This window comes from Podarcis melisellensis, assembly GCF_964234715.1.
Source record: "Podarcis melisellensis genome assembly, chromosome: 12".
Lineage (NCBI taxonomy): Eukaryota > Metazoa > Chordata > Lepidosauria > Squamata > Lacertidae > Podarcis > Podarcis melisellensis.
Window position 1 is genome coordinate 1,196,911 of NC_138544.1, and position 14,681 is coordinate 1,211,591.

The 14,681-nt window shown below is 42.1% G+C and overlaps 1 protein-coding gene across 2 annotated transcripts in view; it reads right to left on the minus strand.

Annotated features, from left to right (window-relative positions):
* CNTNAP2 (contactin associated protein 2) overlaps positions 1-14,681 on the minus strand; it is a 1,023,642-nt gene that overhangs the window by 267,925 nt on the left and 741,036 nt on the right. The gene's annotated exons all lie outside the window — the stretch shown is intronic.

Genomic DNA, 14,681 nt, shown 5'->3' on the forward strand with positions numbered 1-14,681 from the left:
AGGCTGGCCCTGGGGCTGCTACTTTCTGCGATGGAGATAGAGGTGCTTGCCTTTCACTCATGGGTGGGTGCAGATATTGGTGTGGAAATCAGAAATACTAAGCACAAAATGGATATGTTCACTGATGGTATACACCTTTGGGGAAATGTGTTTCACTTTATTACCAAAATCATTTAGCAACCCCTCCCATGCAATTGTGCTCTTGACGTGTTGTGATTAGACCCTAACAAAAACCTCAAATGCAGAAATTTAGTATTTTTTCTGTTATCAGCAGCCCAATTAACAATAGCTCAATATTGGATACAATCTATATATCTCCCCATTGAAGTCTGGTTAAATAGTATTTCGAATGTGGCTCTATTGGAACACGGTAATTAAAGGCACTTCAAGGACAGACACTTTGGATAGATCTAGTTGCAGGTAGGTAGCCGTGTTGGTCTGCCGTAGTCGAAACAAAATAAAAAAAGTCATTCCAGTAGCACCTTAGAGACTAACTAAGTTTGTTAATGGTATGAGCTTTCATGTGCATGCACATTTCTTCAGATACCTGAATGCACACGAGAGCTCATACCAATAACAAACTTAGTTGGTCTCTAAGGTGCCACTGTAAGGATTTTTTTTATTATTTTGTTTCAACTTTGGACAGAGTCTTGGCTCCCTTTCTTTTCCTTTATAAATGAGATGGGAGATATTTTTATTCCACCCTCAACACAAGAATCTTTGTGGAGAGGCTACTTGAAAGGATAATAAAGAAATAAACATATTGCTTGTGTACTACGTACTGCATATGAAACCTAATGTACCACTGGGAAAATTCCTGCAGTTATATGTTGCTCTTGTATTTGAATGAAAAACAATAAAAATTATTGGGGAAAATAAATAAATGAAGACATCCATATTTCCTGGGCTGATGTAGAACGTGAATATTGAGCATCAAGGTCTGAAGCAGAAGAAATAAAATCCCAGCAGGTGACAGAGAAATGTTCTAGATCCTCCACTGTGCTGGAAACTCATTATTTATGTGTGATTTCCCCCCTCACATTCTACAGATTCTTAGAAACACTGCCAGATGGTCTCATCTCCAGGTGGAGAGGTAGCAAAGGACAATCTGCCTTGGTTGCTGTGAACTCTTGAGCCATCTAAGAGTATGGAAGCATCAAGGCATCACTGAGGGAGGGGCCTGGGCTCAGCTTTATGGTCAGCCATGTGGATGACCTTGGGACATCACACTGTTGTTCTGAGGATAAAAATGATGCAAAGAAAACCATGTAGCTACCACGAGCGCTTCAGAGCTGTAGTTCTCAAACTCCTCACCCCACCATGGACCCCTTGAAAACTGCTGAGCATTTTGGCAGACCACTTCATAATTTTTCTTCCTGCTGTAACACTTCTAATGTACTGTGCTAGCTGTTGTATGATTTTTACTTGACACATCACAGACACCTTAATGAAGCTTGCAGACAACTCGTAGTCCACAGACCACAGTTTGGGAACACTTGTCTTAGAGGAAAGGTGAGATATAAAAGTAACATACAAACCAACCCACCTGTAAGCCTTTATTGAGCCTATAATAACAAAATGATAGGTCCCTCCCCCTTTAGACGTGATTGTCCTATCTCCCCACTGAGAATCACTGGTTGCCATTTTAACATTTGCGATTTAGTAGCTTCAGTTACCCCAATTAATGGACTAAATATAATGAAATCTCCTGTATGTAATGAACCCCTCTGGCATTCCGTCTATAGTTCTCCAAAAACAAGAACCAAATAGCAATATATATTGCCTTGTTTCAGAGGGATTTTATGCTTAAGAGCAAAGAGATTTTAAAGCCATTAAAGTAAGAATCTAATATAGCTATTATACACATAAGGATATGAAAAATATTCCAACAGAAGCTTAAAAATGAGCCATTAGCCCAAATCAATACCCTTATTGATAGAACTTTTAAATGTGTAATAGCTCGTCATAGATGACTCTCCACACTAATGGTAACATCAATACAATTCAATAATGGAAAAGATTCTAATAGCAGATATTGAGGAAAATAAATGAAGCTGGTTGGTTCGTAATGCTTGCAGTCTAAGAAGAATCAATTTTAGGTACATTTATAACTGAAACCCGGGCAACACTGGACAATCTGTTCCTTCTCTCAGAATCTAAAGAAGTTCTTAACAGTATAAGATTGAAGAAATAGCACCACTGCTAATTACAGCACAGATTGTTCACTCATTCCTGCTGATATAAAAGACCTATATCTACAGGCCCATGAGGTCCTTTACTTTATGAGAACAGTCCACTCCTACATTTATCACCATTGCTCATAACAGCCATTTCCCCTCATTGCTACCATGTTGTTCTCCAAGCAACGGGAATGTCTATGGAAACATGCCACTGCAGTGTGGAGAAGCCATTGCAGAAGAGCAAAGTTCAGCCATCTCTTTTCATGGTTGTGCCAAACCTCTCAGTACTAGCACATCCTTACACTGACACCAGAGGTTCTCAAACTTTTTTCTCTGGGTCACACTTTTTAAAAATTGATAAGAAATACACTGAAAAGGCAGAACCTATAAATTAGGTCTCTTCTCAGATGACCTAATGGTCACAGCACCAAACCCCATAAGCACAGCAATATCCCTAATCAGAGAACTCAACACATTTGCAATAGTATCGGGCCTACAGGTAAATTTTGCCAAGTCAGAAGCCATGTGCTTCAACACCCCTCCTTACACCCAAAAAGAACTCACTAACACCACCAAGATAAAACTTTGCCACACCAAGTTCAGATACCAAGGGGTACAAATAACCAGAAACCTCAATAAATTATACCTCCACAACTACAAGCCCCTGTGGCGACAGATTAACAAAGACCTAAAGAGAGGGAGCAACATAAACTTCACTCTCTCTGACAAAATAGCCATGATCAAAATGATCATCCTCCCAAAATTAGCCTACCTATTCCAAACCCTCCCAATCTGGATTCCCCCAACCCAACTCTGCAAATGGCAGAGAAAACTACACTCTTTTATCTTCTCAAATAAAAAACCAAGAATAAGCCCCAAATACCTGCACCTCACCTCCTCAGAAGGAGGATGGGGAATCCCCAACATAGAACAACCAAGTACGCCATATAATCCCATACATACTAGAAGATGAGACAAAACAATGGATACACCTAGAGAGGGACACAATTGAAAATATCTGCACCACAGCATACCCACTCCTCCCAAATAAATTAAGGAAAATACCCACAACACTTAACAGATACGCACAGACCATGCTCAAGGCATGGAAAGCAGAAATAGGTAAGCTATCCCCAACCCCATCCCCACTAATTCCCCTAGCGCACCACCCATTATTTGTACCTTAAGGAGGCAGGTATACAACCTCAGTGAGGTGTAAACTGGCTTTTGCTGGGTAATCTCATATTTTTCATATTTGTCAGAGCTGAAAAACAACATATTGTTCACAACAATATGTTGTGGAGAAATGTAGCTAATAGCCTTGAAGAGAGGTGTAGATACTGTTTTTGTTTGTATATCTAATCTATATCTATATTTATGGTTACTATACTATACCACATGAAAATGTTTAAATGTTTCTTTGATTGTCCTTGAATCTTCCTGCCTTCCTTGCCATGCTCTCCTGCCACACTAGGGTGGCATGACACACCTTTTGAGAACCACTAACCTACACTGAGTGATTGCAATCTCCCCAAAGCTACCCAGGGAGTTCATTGATATGTTGGGATTTGGACTTCATCATCTCTATTCACTGTGCCCATTGTGTGATGACGACAGCATTGACTTTTCCATCGCAACTGGCTAAAAGGTTAGTTTTTTCCTCAAAGTTTTCTGGCACCAGCTGTAGTGCTTTCTTAGCACTTTAACTTTAAATAGAAAGAAATCACTGCTTGGGTTAAATTCTGTTCTTGGATGCATGTGTGCAACTCTCCCTCGAGGCAGTGAGAAAATGCACAAACACATCTAAGGACAGAGTTTAGTGCTCTGCAATTTATTATTGAGATGATTTCAGAGATTCCAAATTTGTGGCAGGAGCTGTTCCAAACATCTGTCTTCCTTGTTGAGAAGCACCCAGTTCATCCATTCTGCTGCCTTTACTGCATGATTGCCCTTAATTTATTCTTTGGCTCAGCCTGGCATGAGTTGTGTGTGCTTGTTCTCATGAGGAATAATTTCAACTTTTGTTTCAGTTGTGTGTGCCTTCTTCTTGACCCCACAACCTTCTTAGTTACCTGCCCAAATAGAGTTACTTAAATGCATTTTTTTTCAGAATGTCCTTCACATCGAGGTGAGTGCCAGGACTGCTCTTTGCATCTCACATTATCCAATGATATCCTGAGATTAAAGAAAGGCCAGATTGTTACTGCCAGGTCCAGATCTGTGTGGGAGATCATGCAAACCCATGACATCACTATACAGGAAAATTCATAAGGCACTGAGCTCACCATCTGCCTGTTTGCATTCCTTCTCAAATGACCTTTATTGTTATAATACTCTTGCCAAAATCAAAAGACTTCTCAGCTGCACTTTTTGATAATAATCCCCTTTAGACATGTTACTACATTCAGAATTTCTCACAAGGCCCTACAAAGTTGGATCATCGAGAGAGTGAAGGGCTGGCTTGCATCACTTGTGTGTACAGCAGACTTCCATCTGTCATCCTCACTCCGCATGGATTGCATGGAGTTCTAGGAGCTTTTTCCAGCACTACTTATGGGAAAGATTTACAAAGGAGGGAACATAGAACCATAGAATTGTAGAGTCAGTAGGGACCCCAAGGGTCATCTAGTCCAACCCCCTGCAATGCAGAAATCTCAACTAAAGCATCTATGCAACCTAGGCCACAGTTGCTAACCATTTGCTCTGAATGCAGTTGTGCTGAAATAAGAGAAGTTTCATTTATATGGTGACTTTGAAGATGCTAATCCCCCTGGGGCTCATAAAATATGTGGAAGTGCATAATACAAGCTGTCCAGTTTCTGCATAAATTCCGTTAAAAGAAAGGAATGTTGAGGTGCCATGCCATTCAGGAGGCTTTCAGGTGAATCACAGAAGATGACTTTCATTTCTGCATTGTAAGTAGGATTCTATTAAAGCAGAAGTTACAGGGCAACCCCGCATTGGCATTGAGGTGACACCGTTTTGAAGTGGGTCCTTGGGAGGAAGGACTGCTGCATTTCAGGACAAGTTATTTGAAAAGCACAATGCCACTACGGGCAACTCATGTTGAAATAATGTCAATAAAGCAAATCTAATGAGCAGCACTCCATCAATAGGCATTGGACTCTTGGCTTTTTGTGAAAATGGTTCCTCGCATTATATCCTGTAACATGCTCCTTTTAAGAACAAGTAACAGATGACATGGTCCTTTCTGTTTTAAAAGCTCCTATCTACTACTGGAAAAGACAATGACAGAATTGAAAGAAAACATACAAGAGTAATAAGAATATTAGCTGGAAGAACATGCACAATGACCCACTGGAGGGGGAAGAAAAAGATTTTGCCTCTGCAGTGTCAACAGAAGCAGCAGCAGCAGCAGCAGAAAGCTTCGCTACAGTATATTGTTCTGAATTACTCCTCACTCATGAAAGACCACAGACCACTACCTGGCTTCAGGTAGTTGTGAAAATTTCTTGTTATGACACAAGCCATAACCTTTGGAAGTCAGATCGCTTTCTTTTGTAGTTTATTAAAACACGCCATTCAGCAGCTCCACAAAGCAAAGCCATGCTGTTTTGGCTTAGGTCTTGGTCATAAATGTTGCATTTGATCCAGGGGATTTAGATGTTCAAAGGCACTACTTAATCACTCTGACTTATGAATGGTGCAGCCTTGAACAAACAGTGCGCTGGCAACAGCAACCATAACAAGAAAGAGGAGGCTCCTGGAATCATTCACTTTGATGCCCACCTGAAAACAACAGCTCTCACCACAATCATCAATCATTTGGGTCAAGGGATGGTTATTTTGTGTCACTGTGAATTATTTTGTCTGCAATATTGCCAGCTCCTGCTCCGGAGCGGACTCCCATGTGCGTATTAATTGTTGTTTTATTTTATTGTTTTTTCAACAATACAATTAAAGTAGCATACAAGCTAAAAATAAGAAAGGGAAAGTCAAAATGGGAAGGCGGACAAGGATTCAGATGTTTTGATGATATAAAATTGTATATATAAAGCAAACCAAAAATTGTTATGTTTCTCTTCTTTGTGCTCTTGTCGATAAATTGCCAGCTCAAATAAGGACACCAAGTGAAAATCATTGATTCATTGTTACAGGAAATTCTGTGAATTCTCTTTCCAGTGCTGAAGCACAATGCATTTCAGTCACCCTCAGGCTTATGCGAACCACAGTTCAAGGCCCAGAGATGAATTCCAAAAGGCAAGGATGTAATTCAGCAAAACATTTACCGTACATCTTCAAAATATATGGTAGTCAGGTTTCCAGGACTAAAATAATAATTACCGAAACATCATCCCGAAAGGGGATTAAACTGGGTAGCTCTATATCATGTGGATAAAGGATGTGATTTCTGCCTTACATCACCAATTTGCAGTGGAGCCTACATGACAGTCAATAAGGTCACAGCTCAGGTTGAGTGGGATGTCCCAACTCTCTCTCCCTCTCACCCTGCATAGAAGTAGGATAAATCTAGCTGATAACTCCTTTTTGTGCAAGCCACCGGCCTTGGCAGACTAGGTGATCCAAGTAGCATAAGCAGCAGAAAGTAGGGAGGCCTAGAAAGGTGGATACAAGTGATGACTAGCCCTGTAATGGGGTCACGTAAAAGGTTTCTAATTCAGCCCAGGCAGGAGACAGAGGTGTTGAGTAGGTAGAGTTGCCGCTGAAGAGAAGCAGCCAAGAGGAAAGCTCATTAATAAAATGATACCTCCTTCCACAATTAGTAGTTGCAATTTCCTTAAAGAGGAGCCACATTAAATTTCTCATGAGGTAAATAGTTCCAAGTGAAATAGGATCCAGCCGTATGTTTGAAGGAAATTAACATGGCGTAACGTTGGCTCACACTTCAGCTGGAGATGGTCATGGTGTGGAAATCCTCAGCTGAGGCAGCATCATGGAAGGTCCTCATATGCCCCACCAGTTGAAGACAAAAGATTACTGGGTTTGAATATCCAATTCTATGTTTCCGTCTCTTGACACCTGGCATGCTCCTGAAAAGGCTTGCTGACTCTTAACAACCTCTTTTCATAATCAGGGACTATCATAATTTGTGAATTAGTATCTTGTGCCCACTCAAATTAGTATCTTGTGCCCACTCTTCTCTCTTGTATGTTTGAAATGTCCTTCTTTGTCAGGAACTGGAGAACTTTAAAACCAAATGTATGAGGGCAATAGGAATGACCTTCCCAGTAGGCAGTGTGAGGTAACCAGTTCAGGCAGCAGATTTCAGGGACAGCAACAGCAGCTGCTCTAGTCCTGTTTCCCCAAAACTCCCAGAGATTCTCCTCTGTTGCCACAGTCTCTCATGGCCTTCTGAACTAGCCTGCTGTCTCAGGTACAATTAAGGATGCCCTCCCTTTACCAATGTTGATGTAAGATTCAATGGCCAATTCCTCTGGCTTCTGGCAGTGGAGTGTGTGTGTGTGTGTGTGTGTGTAAAACTTTTCATTTGCCTCAGGCTGCAAAATGTGATATGGCTGGTCCAGAAGGGTGGCCTCCTTCCTGTGGTGATGGGACATCTAATTCATAATCAGGAGATAAATCCAAAATAATATGCAATAAAGAGAGTCCATGAAAGCTGTGGGGCTTCCATGTTCTTGCCTCTTTGGCACCTCAGTAATTTTGATATTGTTTCATGAGATCACCCATCCAGATACGAGAGTTTTCACTCAGAGCCCTATTAACAGCCTGTAGACTCCCTTATATCGGAATCACCTCTTTCTTCCTCCTGTGCCAGCTTCGACTTCTCTTGTTTCAACTTCTCCCAAATGGTTGTTTATCTTACCCACTGAACTCTGTAGCATGCCAACCAGGTTTTTAATTGTAACATGGGAACTCCTGCACATTGCAGCTAGGTGTAAATAGAGCCATTGGGTTTCACATCCAAAAGTTTTGGAAGTTCTTGAAGCAAGCTGATTTCAGCCCACCCCAAATCCAGAACAGACTGGCAGGTGTGGAATGGATTCTGTCATCCAATCCCAGCTTGAAGGCAGAGATACTGGAGCCAAGACTGGGCTCCAGGGATGGACCATGAGCAAAGCGCGCTATAGGCCTTGTCTAATCCAAAATTACTCTTCTTCAACCAGAGCTCAGGATCTTATTTCACCTTGGTTTCTTTGGTTGAGATTGATTTTGACACTCTCTCTAATTAAAAATTATCCAAACAGAGTCAATAGGTTTTTCCCATTGTATTTTACGTCTGATCTGTTTTGCATATTATTAAATTTCTATACTGCCCTTCATCAGAGGATCACAGGGCAGTTTACAACACAATATTAACTTAGTGCGATTGAAAAAAATCCCCATATCAATATGGGAGGATTGTATTTAATTAATGAAACAGAATGTAATTTAAAAGGATGACGAGGATGAAGAGACCTGGAGTTAGGAGTAGTTGTGTGGGGGAGGGGAGAGAAAGAAAATCTTTGCAGAGTTAGGAAACAGCAATTTAAATTTACCATTATTTCCTTTACCAAGAGAAAAAGCATTAGAGAACGATAATAAAAAGTATGTTCTGTACACCAAAGAAGTGCCATTGACAATCAGACTGATTACAGGAGATGCAAGTCTCAACCTGCGGTGCCCTGAGCAAGCCCCAGGTTACCACCACCTGTGTTGAGCTGTCAGCAATTTAAGAGAAAGATTAGTTCCCTCAATAGAACAGAGAAGTTATTTTAAGCTGGGTTCCCCCCCTGATTGCATTCTGCACAATCAGATATCTGAAAGCACAAGCATTTGAGCCTCTGTATGTGACAAAACTGGCACCTCATCATGATTACAAGAGGAGACCAGGCTAGGTATCTATCTGCAAATTCTTGTGAATAACTCCACACTAGGAACCAGGAAAAGTTGTCGTCATCTTTTTTACCTGCCACCTAGTTACCATCTTCCCTCAGGTAATTGAGGACGAGACATGCCTATTACCTAATTTAAATATAACAGAAGCATTGGAATAAAAGAAGTTCCGCTTCTTATAGATGTTTTTCATATATAAATTTGGGCCATGATATACAAGGGACTAACTCAAGAAGTCATTTCAATAATCCCTGGCCAACATGTGGTTGTTACAGTATATGACCAGAGCAAGGGCTTGAAACACAGGCAGAATGTTTTTCTGTCATCAATAAGCATTTAAATCCCATCAATGTTTGTATTCAATGATGAGGGAATACAATAGTCCAGATGATGCAAGTTGCAGTTCAGCCACACCTGAAGGACCACACGTTCCCCAGTCCTATTGTGCAATATGAGAGGCACAAATACAAGATGGGTGACACCTGGCTTGAGAGCAGTACATGTGAAAAGGATCTAGGAGTCTTGGTTGACCACAAACTTGACATGAGCCAACAGTGTGACGCGGCAGCTAAAAAAGCCAATGCAATTCTGGGCTGCATCAATAGGAGTATAGCAACTAGATCAGGGGAAGTAATAGTGCCCACTGTATTCTGCTCTGGTCAGACCTCACCTGGAGTACTGTGTCCAGTTCTGGGCACCACAGTTCAAGAAGGACACTGACAAACTGGAACGTGTCCAGAGGAGGGCAACCAAAATGGTCAAAGGCCTGGAAACGATGCCTTATGAGGAACGACTAAGGGAGCTGCGCATGTTTAGGCTTGAGAAGAGGAGGTTAAGGGGTGATATGATAGCCATGTTCAAATATATAAAAGGATGTCACATAGAGGAGGGAGAAAGGTTGTTTTCTGCTGCTCCAGAGAAGCGGACATGGAGCAATGGATCCAAACTACAAGAAAGAAGATTCCACCTAAACATTAGGAAGAACTTCCTGACAGTAAGAGCTGCCTTTCTGGTGCTTGTAATGCTTTTCTGACTTCACCACCCCAGCAGTGAAACTGCTCATCAAAGGGCAAGAGATTTCTAAGCAGCAGATGCAGCTAAAACGTTGTTTGCTCATGTCCAAATCAATTTTTGCAGCAAGCTTGTTTTATTGATTTTTCTGTCCCCCATGCCTATCAATACTGTTTCTGGTTGTTGTTGTTTTTTTAAAAAAACATAGCACAGGCAATCTTTATCTTTTGCTTTGATACAAATATTCTTTTAAAAATCTCTTGATGCCCTCCATTTATGCTCTTTATAAGGCATTATGAGGATTAAGAAAATAAGCAAGAAAGCCAAGCCTATTTCTCCTGCTCTGGAGGATGGGACCTGAACATTGGATCCAAGTTACATGAAAGGAGATTCTGACTAAACATCAGGAAGAACTTTTCAATAGTAAGAACTGTTGGACAGTGGAACGGATTCCCTTGGGGGATGGGGGTGAACTCTCCATCCTTGGAGGTGTTCAAGCAGAGGTGGGATGGCCATTTGCGTGCCAAGGCACCTGAGCCACAAAGTTGCCAGGAGAACAATAAAACATATGGGTTCAAATGGGTTCAAATAGGCCACAACTTTATTGGTTACAGATGTGAGCAGTTTGGCTTAGGCATTGGGGTGAAACTAAGCTATACCTTGACTCCTGCCTGTCTGTAAGGAGTCCATTTAAGGGTAAACCACCAATAGGGGGAGCCCTATGACTTACATCAAATAAGGGCACACCAAGGGGTCCCTGTAGGGGCTGTGACATGGTCCTAGCCCAGGCCCAGGCTTCAGACAGTATTCACACCCCAGATCCCTTTAACAGGGTACCCTTCCTGAGGAGGGGCAGGCGAAGGCAACCTCCCCTCCCTCCAAAGGTTTACCCAATGCCTAATCTCACAAAAGTTGTGATGATTGCTAGCAGGTAGCAAAAACCAAATGGCCGGTGCCAGCTTGCCAAACGGAAAAATTCCTACCTGGCCTGAACACTATGGCAAATGACAAGCAAGATCATATCTGAGCAAAGCATAAAAAGAGGGTGAGGGTTTGGGTGATCTGGTGATGGGGCGAGAGAGAGGGAACCGCCCGCTCGCACTGCAGTTAAATTGCCCGCGGCCACACCCACCCTGAAAGCTGACTGGCTGGGGATGTTCCACAGGGGGAAGAACCCCAGCAAGACGCAGGGGAGAAGCGGTGTCCCTCCGCCCCTTAGGCCAGTAAGCTGTTGTGTCCCAGCTGCCCAGCCGCAACACTGCCCACCAGGAAAAGGTGAGTGGACCTAACATACATGGATCTAGTTGAGATCTGTGCATTGCAGGGGGTTAGACTAGATGACCCTCAGAGCCCCTTCCAACTCTATGATTCTCTAAAATATAATTCAGATGAAAACTAGCCAATGATAAATTGACATATTGAGGACAAAAATTAAGTCTTTGCCTTCACCAGTATGACTTTGCTTGCGTCTGAGCTGGCCAGTGTGGGAAGCAGCAGCAATGCTGGTGCAGCTGGGCTTTCGCTTTGAACCAGCGAGACACTTCACCTACTCCATTATTTGGCCCATTTAAGATATCCTACTGAACAACTCTGAGCCATAACCACTAACCAAAACCATACGTAGACTTAAAGGAGCCCTCAAAAGGTTTAATATATATATTTTAAAGTTATGCAGCATTTTTTTTTACCAATTCCTTACACCCCGCATGTTCATCTCTAGAACCCAAATATTCTGCTTGCCACTTTATTGCTTCTGTTGTGAAGTAAAAAACATCTTTGTGATTCAAAATGTCATTCAAAGAGAATGAGCCTGGAGTAATCAGGAGGAGGGAGAGGGTTTAAAACTTATTTTGGCTAATTTCTTCCAGTAGGTGGTATCATAACTCTGTCGCCTTACGAAGAGTATAGCTGAAACCCACTGATCTTTTAATCAAGTCCAATCAAGCATTTTGATAATCAGTTCTAGATTCCTTGCCTAGAACTTGTCTAGATGTTCTTGTAATGGGCCTAATGATCAGTTCTCATTTGGTTTCAGCCTCCAAACACATTTTATAGGGCAACTGATGCTTCAGACACTAGAGGACATGTGGGGTAGCAAATACGTTTACAGTAATGGAGGAGGATGAAAGCAACACGAACCTAGTCTGTATCATTTTATCCAGGCACAAACATTCTTTCTCTCTTTCGTACACCCACCCACACTGTCCCTTTGTCCTGACTCTGACTGACCTGGCCTTTGCTTCTCCTTGGGAGTCTGGCCTGCCTGCTTCTTGTCAACCAGCTGACCTTGGATCTTCTTCCACAGAGCCCTCTCCTGCTCTGAGCATCTGAGGCAGCCACAAATCTGTCTCCACCCTGGCTTGCCATGGCTGCCTTGCCCTTGACCGCCGCTGTTATGGTTGTCGGTGACCAGCATTAATCCCTATTGCATCACCACCTGAGGGAGGCTGATCAGAAACTGCCACTTCCCAACTAGAGAATTTTCAGTGTGTAAAATGAAAGTTGCCATAGCTTACTGGACTGGCCGGTGCCTCCTGCTCTGGCACCTTAGAGGGCACTGCCTTGTCTCGGACTGACACCAGCCTCCTCCTCCTCCTCCTCCTCATTACAACAGAAAGGAATGCTTCTAGGGTACAGAATGACATCTGACACAAGTGTTTTTAAACCAGTTCCCCCTCCATACAAAGTAGAAGCACACAAGCAGTTGAATTGACTTAGCTGGATGCTCTGAGCATCTGAACAGGAACTTCTCTTGTGATTAGGGCTGGGTGATATATCAATATATCGTCAAAAACCATTTTGAAGCCCATGGTGTGATATTGGTTCCATAATTTTTGACCTGGTAATATATTGTGAATCGTAATGTGTGTTTGGGCTGAGCAAAATATTGTCCAAAACCAGTTTGAAGTAGCAAATCATGGTGTGTGTGTGTGTGTGCAATTCAAAAATCACAGTGAGAAAATCCATGAAGCCAGCCAATGCTTCTCTTGATGCCTGCATTCCTTCTTCACATTAACTCTGCCAGCTCAGCTCTCCCCTCCCTAATGCAGGGGGCAGCAAATCACAAGAGCAGCGCCGGAAAAAATCATGATGCTAGAAAAAACGTGAAGCCAGCCAATGCCTCTACATAGCTCCATCTTTATTTCAGACATTGTGATCTATTGGTATATCATGAGGTTTAGCAGGTGATATATTGAAATGTTGAAAACCAAATATTGCCCAGACCTAGTTGTGATATGGCCTAAAATATCATCACCCTACAAAAGCAAAAACCATTTTTATGTTTTTTATCTAGTCCCCCTGCTCCACCTGCACGCATGCCAGCCCAGTGTGATTTATTTGTAAAATTCTCCAGGAGAAAAAGCCACAGAATTTTATATTCTAAGATAAGAAGTGTATCATTATGTATTATAAGACATCACTCCCAAAGAGTAAACAGAAGAGGAGGATAGGGACAAAAAGGAGCTGGTCCCTTGCTGAACAGAGCTGAGGAACAGGCTATTTACAGAAGAAATGGATCAGCTTCTGCTTTTCCGCTGTGTAAATCACCGATGTAGGATGTGCGCAGACTAGCCACTGGCGGGATGTAAACAATACTTAAAATGATCTGCATTGATTTGTTTTCCCTGTCTCGCTCTTTGGAAGCAAAATGTGTTTGTGTGCTTGTGTGTGGTATAATAATGCATCTAATTCTCTGAGAACATCCTGTGTGCCAGATCTAAAATAGGTGTAGTTCAAAGAAGACATAACAAAATATAATGGGGATTCTCTGTGTAAACACCTCCCAATTCTTTGGAAACTGCCACCCCTCTAAAATTAGCAAGTTAGGAGAAGCAGAGCTATTGAAGACTGTCAGCCATACAATAACAGAATCATAAGATTGCAGAGTTGGAAGGGACCCCAAGGGCCGTCTAGTCCACCCCCTGCAACACAGGAATTTCAGCCAAAGCATCCAGGACAGATGCCCATCCAACCTCTGCTTATAAACCTCCAGTTCTTTGATCTTTAAGGTGCTTTTGATAATCTGTAAACTTTGACTACCTGAGCAAAGTGAGGCCTTTGGTTTACCTCACACATTTATCATTCTATGTTTGCAAGTTTATTAGCAACATGCTTTTATGTCTCCCTGAGGTATCAGGCTGAAATTGGTACATTTGTTCCAAGTGCAATTCTGTGCTTCAGATTCAAGCAACAGCTAGATCCCATGCCCATTTTCAAGCGAGGAAGGCAAGATGCAAAACACAAAATATATTGTAATGCAATTTCTTCCTTGAAGATCATAATAAAAATGGAGGTGCATGTTCAGGACACAACAACACACACAAAGCTTGTATTAATAGCCATCCAAGCTCCCACAAACGCTCACACGGAGGGTGTCAAAAGTCTGAACTGGAAGACGAAGAGGAAAAGGAAGTTTGAGACACTCCTGCTTCTGTTTTGCACCCAAAGAGTCTCTAAATAAGACCAGGATCTTGTTTTCAGTAGAAGGACTCAACTCTGTGACATCTAAAATGCTAATAACAGGGCACTGCTGAGTATGGCCTTAGTGCATTTCCTTCCCCACTGAGTAGCTCTCTCCCACCTAAGTCTTCCAGGGCAGAGGGTGTGGCTTCTAAGCAGATGCTTGGAAACATCTTCCTTTTTAGAAATCAGCTTTCTGTACAGAAACAAAGA